The sequence below is a fragment of the Delphinapterus leucas genome, chromosome 5 (assembly GCF_059928025.1).
Source record: "Delphinapterus leucas isolate spDelLeu-1000000601 "Yukka" chromosome 5, BTC_Dleu_Yukka2, whole genome shotgun sequence".
Lineage (NCBI taxonomy): Eukaryota > Metazoa > Chordata > Mammalia > Artiodactyla > Monodontidae > Delphinapterus > Delphinapterus leucas.
In genome coordinates this window covers 130,528,440-130,537,731 of record NC_143133.1, presented here as the reverse complement: position 1 = coordinate 130,537,731, position 9,292 = coordinate 130,528,440, and the positions used below count along the sequence as shown (strand labels likewise).

The following is a 9,292-nucleotide window of genomic DNA, read 5'->3' as shown; positions in this document are numbered from 1 at the left end:
TACATGTTACATTTGACACTTTCCTGTATTTATATCATACTTCAATAAAGATTTATTTTAAACAAAATATTACTAAAATAAAATAAATTCTAATTAGGACTTTATTTTTCAGAATTAGATTTTTGAAGCCCGTCCTTCCAAAGGAAGCATTTCTAGTAGCTCACAGAGATTGCACCAATAAAGAGTACAAATCGGGAATCAGGGTACCTATGTTCTAGTTCTGTTCTGACATAACTAGTTCTCTCACTAGAACAAATCATGTCAAATGTCTGGTCTTCATCTCTCCTTTAGTAAAAGAAGGTGTTTAAACTAATCCTTAACATTCTTCTCAACTTTAAAGTCTCAAGGTTCCAAATATCTCCCTAATTAGATGGGTATCAATTGCTGAGCCATGTGAGGGATACTCTTTCTTTCTAACCAAGTTACAGTAAAATCCAGACTATGGAGGGGGAAAGGTTAGCATTAATAAGAACATATTATATGGTATGTTGGCAAAGGACTCATTTACAAAAGCACATGATATGTCTGAGACATGCAAAGTACAAAGATGAATTTTTTCTTCCTTCTCATGTGACCTTTTAAAATCTGAAATAGTATTTATAGATGCCCCCTTCCCAATGCCATTTCTGTTCAAAACATTTCTGACCTTTGCAAATGCAAGGTGTGGAACTCTGAATGTGACTTTAAAAATCAATTAGTAAAGACTACAATGATAATTACCCATGTAGTTAAAAAGAAAATATTCTGAAAAAACTTTTTAAAGCAACCAGATAAACAACCTAACAAATGATGAAGGTCATGTTGACTGTAGAACATACGTCCTTTCTAACTCTCCTAAGTAATCATTGCAGTCTGGCTGTTGTCTGATAAGAGAGTTAATTATCCCATATTTCATTTTTTTAATTAATTAATTTATTTTTGGCCACGTTTGGTCTTCGCTGCTGTGCATGGGCTTTTCTCTAGTTGCGGCGAGCAGGGCCTACTCTTTGTTGCGGTGCACGGGCTTCTCATTGCGGTGGCTTCTCTTGTTGCGGATCAGAGGCTCTAGGTGCGCGGACTTCAGTAGTTGTGGCGCGTGGGCTCAGTAGTTGTGCAGACTCTAGAGCGCAGGCTCAGTAGTTGTAGCACATGGGCTTAGTTGCTCCACGGCATGTGGGATCTTCCCAGACCAGGGCTCGAACCTGAGTCTCCTGCACTGGCAGGCGGATTCTTAATCACTGCGCCACCATATTTCATTTTTAAAAGCAACCTAAGATCTCAATTAAATGCTCAAGATGGGGGAAAAAAGTGGGTTTTTTTCATCCATTTTCTTTGTGATATGAACGTGACAATTCCATGAGAGAAAAGTACCCGCCTTCCTAGTTCCCCGTGAAGTGTGTGTCCACTGCTGGGGGCTCCTCTGAGTTCTAACTCTTGCTGTAGCCTCACACGGTTGGAGAAGACAGCTAATTAATTTCACAGTTGTCCTAAATTTTCACAATGAGGTTACTGTCTGCCAAGGCAGTGTCTTCAAGACCGGGTCCTTGCTTCTCACACATACAGTGATTTGCCCTTTCAAATCTTTGAGCCAGTTTCTCGAGACCCAGTAATGGGTGTGAAATGAATTTTACACGTTGCCAACTTACCTTACACATTTTCCTTTCAGCCTAATTATTTTAAAAATAATAATAATAAAAAAAGCTATTCAAAGAAGAACAGACTTTCAGCAACTGGCTTACCTGTCTCTCAAGATGCAGACACAGAGCATGTTCATACAGCCCTAAACTTAGGAAAGTACAGCTCTATTGTTCCTTGCTCTTCTTACAAATTCCTTATTACTTTTCTGTTCCTCCCTTTTCTTTCTAATCCCAGTTTTCTTTGCCCCTTCACCATGTCCTCTCATGAATGTTTTCAGTCTAAGTATTGCAAAAATATTGCCAGAAAATTTGGAGTATCTGCCACGGTTACACCAAATTTCCTTACCAGAGTCATTCCAACACTTAGAGGCTGACTGTGGCAGTTTCAGTTAATGGGGTGAGGGAGATTCAATATTTAATATTTCAATTTTCAAGTGCACTTTTCTGGGAAACCTGAATAAGATTTGAAAACTGGAAAGAGCAGTATTAAGCCCACTCAGGCAATTGCAATATCCAAAGATTGTCTGACTAGAAGTTTTTCATGGTTTCTTTTTTTCCTGTTTCTATGGGAAAGAAAACTCCCTGGGAGACACTGAATTTAAAAGAAATGTTTAATATATAGGTGCTTCAAAAGTTGTATTAAAATTCATATTGTTGGGCTTCCCTGGTGGCTCAGTGGTTGAGAGTCCGCCTGCTGATGCAGGGGGCACGGGTTCGTGCCCCGGTCCGGGAGGATCCCACATGCCGCGGAGCGGCTGGGTCCGTGAGCCATGGCCGCTGAGCCTGCGCGTCCGGAGCCTGTGCTCCGCAGCGGGAGAGGCCACAACAGTGAGAGGCCCGCATACGGCAAAAAAATTAAAAAAAAAAATTCATATTGTTAAATAATACAAAAGCACTCTGGCCAAGCATTTCTTAATACTGTTTCTAAACAAAAAGTTAGTTACACACAATTGAGCTGACTGTACCCCGCTCTTAGTTCTCATGATAATGAGAAGTTAAAGCAGACTTATTTGAAAATCCACAGACATCTACAGTTTCACAACCAAATCTGTGTTAACAAAATATAACACTAAGATAACTATAGATGGTGTAACTGGTTGTAATGAACTGAATTTTTACGTTTTGGAAAACGAGTCAGTTTTTGTCAAGGTTATATTTTTGGCAAGGACTACGTCATTTATAGAATAACAAACTCTCAGGAAAAAATTGAAGATTATTGATGGCCAAGTCTTACACAGAATACATCATTCAAGAATGTAAACCAATCCTACCTTCATTCCAGCCTGAAAAGTGAGTGAAGTCAGTTCATTCTATGTCCTAGAAGTCACTAGCTATATTGGCTCCCAGGATATCAGTGTGTCTGGCAGGTTCCTGCTAAATTTGAAGTTGTTATGAGATGCAAAGCCCTAACAGGAAGATGTGAATCAGCATACAGACCAGGATGAGGCTGAAAGCTCTGTGAAGACACCTGCCCACTGATCAAAGACCAAGACACTCAGTCAGCATGCCAGATGGCCTGGGTGCCTGAGGGATATCATTGTAGTAATGAGTACCAATAAACCATTTTAAGGATTGTGAGAAAATCGAGTTTAGTAGCCAACCTGCATTGTGTGAATAACAGTCTGAAATCAAATAGTAAGCATAATTCCGTCATTAAGACCTCCACAGACAACCCGGTGGGTTTCCTTTCATCCCCGAAGGTCCGTTTTATGTTGCATAGGTGCTGCCTGAGTTTGAGTTTCATCTTCTTTTATTTCCATTTCCCATCCTCTGATGGAGGCACTAATGAGCTATAAAAATAGCCAAGGGGCAGACAAGATAAGGGCAGAGAAATCAAGGACAAGGATAATCTACAAATGAAAAAATTACTCCCGTAAAGACAAAGAGTTGGTTAGTGATGCCTGAAATAATGAAATTATGTCCAAAAATTCTGTTGCTGTTGTTTTTAAGGTACTGAAGAATACAAGGAATTCCTTAAGGTCTTTGGCACAGAAAACTCTCATGTTTCAGGAAACTGATTTTGGCTTCTCTTACAAAGGAAAAGTGTCCATAAAAGAATGAATGAGTCTAGCTTGGCTATGGGATCTTGCAGTGATGAGCTTTATTTTCTGAAGGACCTAAACGCTCTAAAGATTAAGCTGTGAAGGAAACTGTGTACTAGGCTGGAGAAAAAAACATTGCAAAGACTTAGATAATGTCAACTGGAATATGGGAAACCTCGACAGGAAGGGTGTAAATTCGACTGGAAAAGGGGTTTAATTTTCAAGACCATATTGTATACTTAGCTAATGTTGGGCACTGTCACGTGTTACCTAATTTAATCCTCCAAACAATCCAGTGAGGTCACTGTTGTTGCTATCCTCATGCAGATGACAAATTGAGACTGAGAAAGCCACCAACTTGCTCAGGATCACAATTAGGGAGTGTTAGAAAGAGCCTTTCTGACACCAGAGCCCTTACTCCTTTCTACTTCAGAGGAATCTCTCAGATTAAGAACAAATCAAGAGTAGCTGAAAAGGAGGTGGATGACAGGGAAAAATGAGTTTCCCTGTGTATTTTAGTTATTTGATCTAACAAAATAAGTTGGAAAATCCTTTGCACAATAAATTAGGGTTCATTAAAAATAAATTTAAAGAAAGTAATAACTGGATTTAAAAATAGACTAAGGGGGACTTCCCTGGTGGCACAGTGTTATAAGAATCCGCCTGCCAACTCAGGAGACATGGGTTCAATCCCTGGTCTGGGAAGATACCACATGCCGCGGAGCAACTAAGCCCATATGCCACAACTACTGAGCTTGTGCTCTAGAGCCCATGAGCCACAACTACTGAGCCCACACGCCACAACTACTGAAGACCATGCACCTAGAGCCTATGCTTCACAATAAGAGAAGCCACCGCAATGAGAAGCCTGCACACTGCAATGAAGAGTAATCCCCGCTCGCTGCAACTAGAGAAAGCCCATGTGCAGCAACGAAGACCCAATGCAGCCAAAAACAAACAAACAAACAAACAAAACCCCCCCAAAAAACAAAAAAATAAAAATAGGCTAAGGACTTGTATAGATGTTTCTCCAAAAAAGACATAAAATGGCCAACAGATATATGAAAAAATGCTCAACATCACTAATTATCAGGGAAATGCAAATCAAAACCATGATGCAGTTTTCATACCTGTTAGGATGGCTATCATCAAAAAAAAAAAAAAAAGATAGCGAGTGAGAATATGGGAAAATTTGAATTGTTACATGTTTTTGATGGGAGGTAAAATGATGCAGCTGCTATGGAAAAGACTATGGAGGTTTTTCCCAAAATTAAAAATAGAATTATCCTATGATCCAATAATTGCACTTCTAGGTATTTATCTCAAAGAACTGAAATCAAGATCTCAAAATACCAGCACTCCTACGTCATTGCAGCAGTATTCACTATTCAGAATTATATTGTGGAAATAGTTTAGATGTCCATTGACAAACGGATGGATAAGGAAAAACATGGTATATACCTATAATGGAATACTATTTAGCCTTAAAAAAGAAGAAAATTCTGCAATATGTGACAACACGGATGAAACTGGAGGACATTATGCTAAGTTAAATAAGCCTGTCACAGAAAGACAAATACTGCATGATTCCACCTATATGAGGTATCTAAAGTAGTCACATTTATAAACTCAGAGTGTGGAGTAGTGATTGCCAGGGGCTGGGGGTTGGGGGGGAAATGAGGAGTGTCTAATCAACAAATGTAAAGTTTCAGTTATGCAGGATAAATAAAGAGAGCTTACTTATTGTACAATATAATCAACAATAATGTGTTGTACACTTAAAAACGTAACAGAGGAAATATATTGTGTTCTTACCACAAAAACATAAATATATGCTTGCATCCAGAAAAAAAAACTTTCTGAAAAGTGGAAATTATATTTTTTGTCACACCTGAGGAATATTTTGGTATTTGTGTGTATTATTATTATTATTATTCTCACACTGCCTTATAGAGTACCTGCACAAAGTACTATTGATTGCTGAGAAGACAGAAACTAGAGAGTGTCAGTAAGAAAAGATCTTTCTTACGATCTCCTGAGGAATTAGCCAGACTACTCATTTGTGTCCTGGTGCTCTATCATGGTTAGAACGTCCACAGAATTCTGCTGACTTGCATCCTGGATAGGGCACTACAGTACTACATCTTCTGTACTTCAGAAGCTCAAATTATTCTCCTAATAAAGCAGCTCAATGTGTAAATATATTAAGTAGGATACTATTCTATTTAGAGTGGTTTTACAGCACCACAGTTTATGTTAATGAACTTGCACACATAGACCTGAATATAGAAATGAATTTCATGTTCTCACCAGTCTCAATCCCACATCCAAATTTTGATTATGTAGATAACATACTTAATTTTTTTTTTTTTTTTGCGGTGCGCAGGCCTCTCACTTTTGTGGCCTCTCCCGTTGCGGAGCACAGGCTCCGGACGCGCGGGCTCAGCGGCCATGGCTCACGGGCCTAGCCGCTCCACGGCATGTGGGATCTTCCCAGACCGGGGCATGAATCCGTGTCCCCTGCATCAGCAGGCGGACTCTCAACCACTGCGCCACCAGGGAAGCCCAAACATACTTAATTTAACTATTCATTTAATGTAATGGACAAGGCCATTTAATTTGGTATCATATAAGCCGAAGCTTAATGATTCAATCATTTTTGTTTGAACTGGATATACTGTTGTCAACAATGAGTTCCAAAATCAATAAAAATACTTTGAACATATAGAGATATAGGTATATTTATAACACACATACAGATATTCCTTTCACAATGGCCTCCCAAATTGTTTAACTCTCTCTCCTCAACAAAGAAACCAAAGCACAAAAACCTAATAGCTTTTCTCTAAATGAATTGAATGGGTATTCTGGCTTGGGATCTTGATCTGGGCAATGGTCTCAATATTGTCAACTAGAAGGAAGTGTGCCATCATAGTTTACCAGTCAAACATCTTTTTATTTATTTTCAAGAGAACAAATCCACATTTTTATTTATTTACTTTTCAGTAAGTTTAAATCCTTGAAGGGTACAGCATCACTTGGGTTCTGTGTCCAATGGCCTTAGCAGGAAGACTACTTTGGAATTTGGCATGAACCACACCACTGTTTCCATGAGCATGAGTTATCTTTCCCCAGATTATTCTGGTTTTGTTAGGTTTTCTACCAGGAGTTACTATGTTGTTCTTTTCTTTGTACACATAGCACATCTTTTGTCTAGACAGAATTCAGTTTCATCTCGAGCATATACACATTCAATTTTCAGAACACTTGTGCGCTCCCTCTTGTTCTGTAGACAGAGCTTATAGCCAGAAAAAATGACCTTGGACCACAGCCTTCCAGACATATTTGTCATTTTAGAAGTCCTGCTCCCAGCAGGCCTCCACAGGCTCTAAGATGGCTAAAATAGCTACCGCTGAAACATCTTAAAGTGATGTCTAATCATCAAAAAGTAAGTTCAATACACCAGCCTCAAATCAGCCTTTTGTTTTGTCTCAATCCTTCATCGGACAAACCAGAAGTATTCAATATTTAAGTGCTTTGAACATAAAAGAGGAATTTCAAACAAAAAAAAAAGACTGAAGGAGACAAGGATAATTCAAGGGAGAGAAAATTAAAAAAAAAATTAGTACCTCAGACTCACTTAATGACATTGCATACATAGAACAAGAACAGCACGTTTGTTCAGTGAAAAAGGAAAAATATCTGAGATTAAAATGATGATTGCAGAAGTTAATATAAATCCAAAGCAAGACTGAAGATAAAAAAGAAATGCAGTGTACAAGTAGTCAAAATACTATGCCTGAACATTTCTTGATTGATTAAATTCAAAAGATATATGACCTAGATGGGTGGGATGGGGGTGGTGGGAGGGAGGTCCAAGAGGGAGGGGATACATGTATACATATAGCTGATTCACTTCATTGTACAGCAGAAACTAACACAACATTGTAAAGCAATTTTATTCCAATTTTAAAAAACAAAAAAAAGATATGAGAAATAAAATACACACATGAATGAAATAGTCCACCTTCCAATTCTAGAAATTCTAAAGAAAAAGGATAAAGAAAATGTAGATAAGGAAACTATAAAAGAGATGATATAAAAGCATTTGCTAGAATTGAAAGACCCAAGCCTTCATATTTAAAGGTCTACCCAGAACAGTAACTAAATAAACATACAAACAAGTAACCAAGAGAAGATATATGATTGTGGAATTTCAGAACCTCAATAATGAAAAGATTTTAAATCCTTCCAAGGAAGAAATAAAAGAGTTTATTTACAAAAGAACAAAAACCAGACTAATGTAAAACTTCTCACCAACAACAATGAATGCTAAAAATCAGTGTCCTGAGGAAAGATTGTTTTAAATTGTTATGGTTTTAAAATGATAAATTAATGTAAAAATATAAAAAAACCTTTTTTCAACATGCTAAGATAAGCCTATTTTGCACAAACCATTCCTTAGTAAATTACTTCTGGTTATGAGGAAGTTAACTAAGAAACGTTTGTAATCTAAGAAACAGTGCATCTAATCCAGATAAGCAATGAAGTTTACCCCTCCACACATATATCTATGCAGCAGTCCTGCAGAAACAAAGCCCTCCAGGGTGGAGAAGGTAAACAGACGATTGTCCAAAGCACAGGTAAAGAATAAATAACATAGATAAAGTAATTGAGAATTTAGAAAAACTGGAACATATTCTGAAAATAACTGATGGAGTATGGAAAAGGAAAATCCACTTGAAGTAATACTAGAAGGATTCTTTGCGAGGAACAGGGCATTGAACCCAGAAGAAAACAAAATTTTAAAATTTCTAAATTTTAGACTCTAAAATTAATGAATGTGTACTAATGTTTACTGGTTTCTACTTTTATAATCAAATCACAGACTAGTGGTTTCTACTTTTTTTCCCATAGATTTAAAAATAAAATTATGGTAAAGAACACGAAACATTAGATCTACCCTCATAACAAAATTTTAAATACACAGTATTGTTATGCATAAGTACATGGTTATACAGCAGATCTCTAGAACTTATTTATCTTACATACTGAAATATTATACCAGTTAAATGGCAACTCCCCATTTCCCCTCCATGCTGCTTCTGGCAACCACCATCCTATTCTTTGTTTCTATGGGCTTGACTGTTTGAGATAATTTATATGAGGAGAATCATGCAGTATTTGTCCTTCTGTGACTGGATTATTTCACTTAGCATAATGTCCTCCAGTTGCATATATGTTGTCATCTATGGAAGGATTTATTTCTCTCTTAAGGCTGACTGATGTATGTATAAATCACATTTTCTTTATTCATTGATCTGTGGATGGATATTGAGACTGTTTCAATAGTTTTGAAATTACGAATAATGCTGCAATGAATATGGGAATGCATATATCTCTTGAAGGTCCTGATTTTAATTATTTTGGATGTATACTTCTGTGGGATTGCTAGATCTTATGTTAATTCAGTTTTTAAATTTTTGAGGAACTGTCATACTGTTTTCCATAGTGGCTGCACCATTTTACATTCCCACCAACAGTGTACAAGGAACTAGTTTCTCCACATCCTTGACAACACTAATAAGTGTTGTCAAGATAACATCATTTGGGCTTTTTTTTTTTTTGATAACA

General features: G+C 37.4%; 1 pseudogene; it reads right to left on the bottom strand.

Annotated features, from left to right (window-relative positions):
- Positions 1 to 6,587: 6,587 nt before the first annotated feature.
- LOC111178973 (large ribosomal subunit protein eL33 pseudogene) lies at positions 6,588 to 7,105 on the bottom strand (annotated as a pseudogene).
- Between the last annotated feature and the right edge of the window lie 2,187 nt (positions 7,106 to 9,292).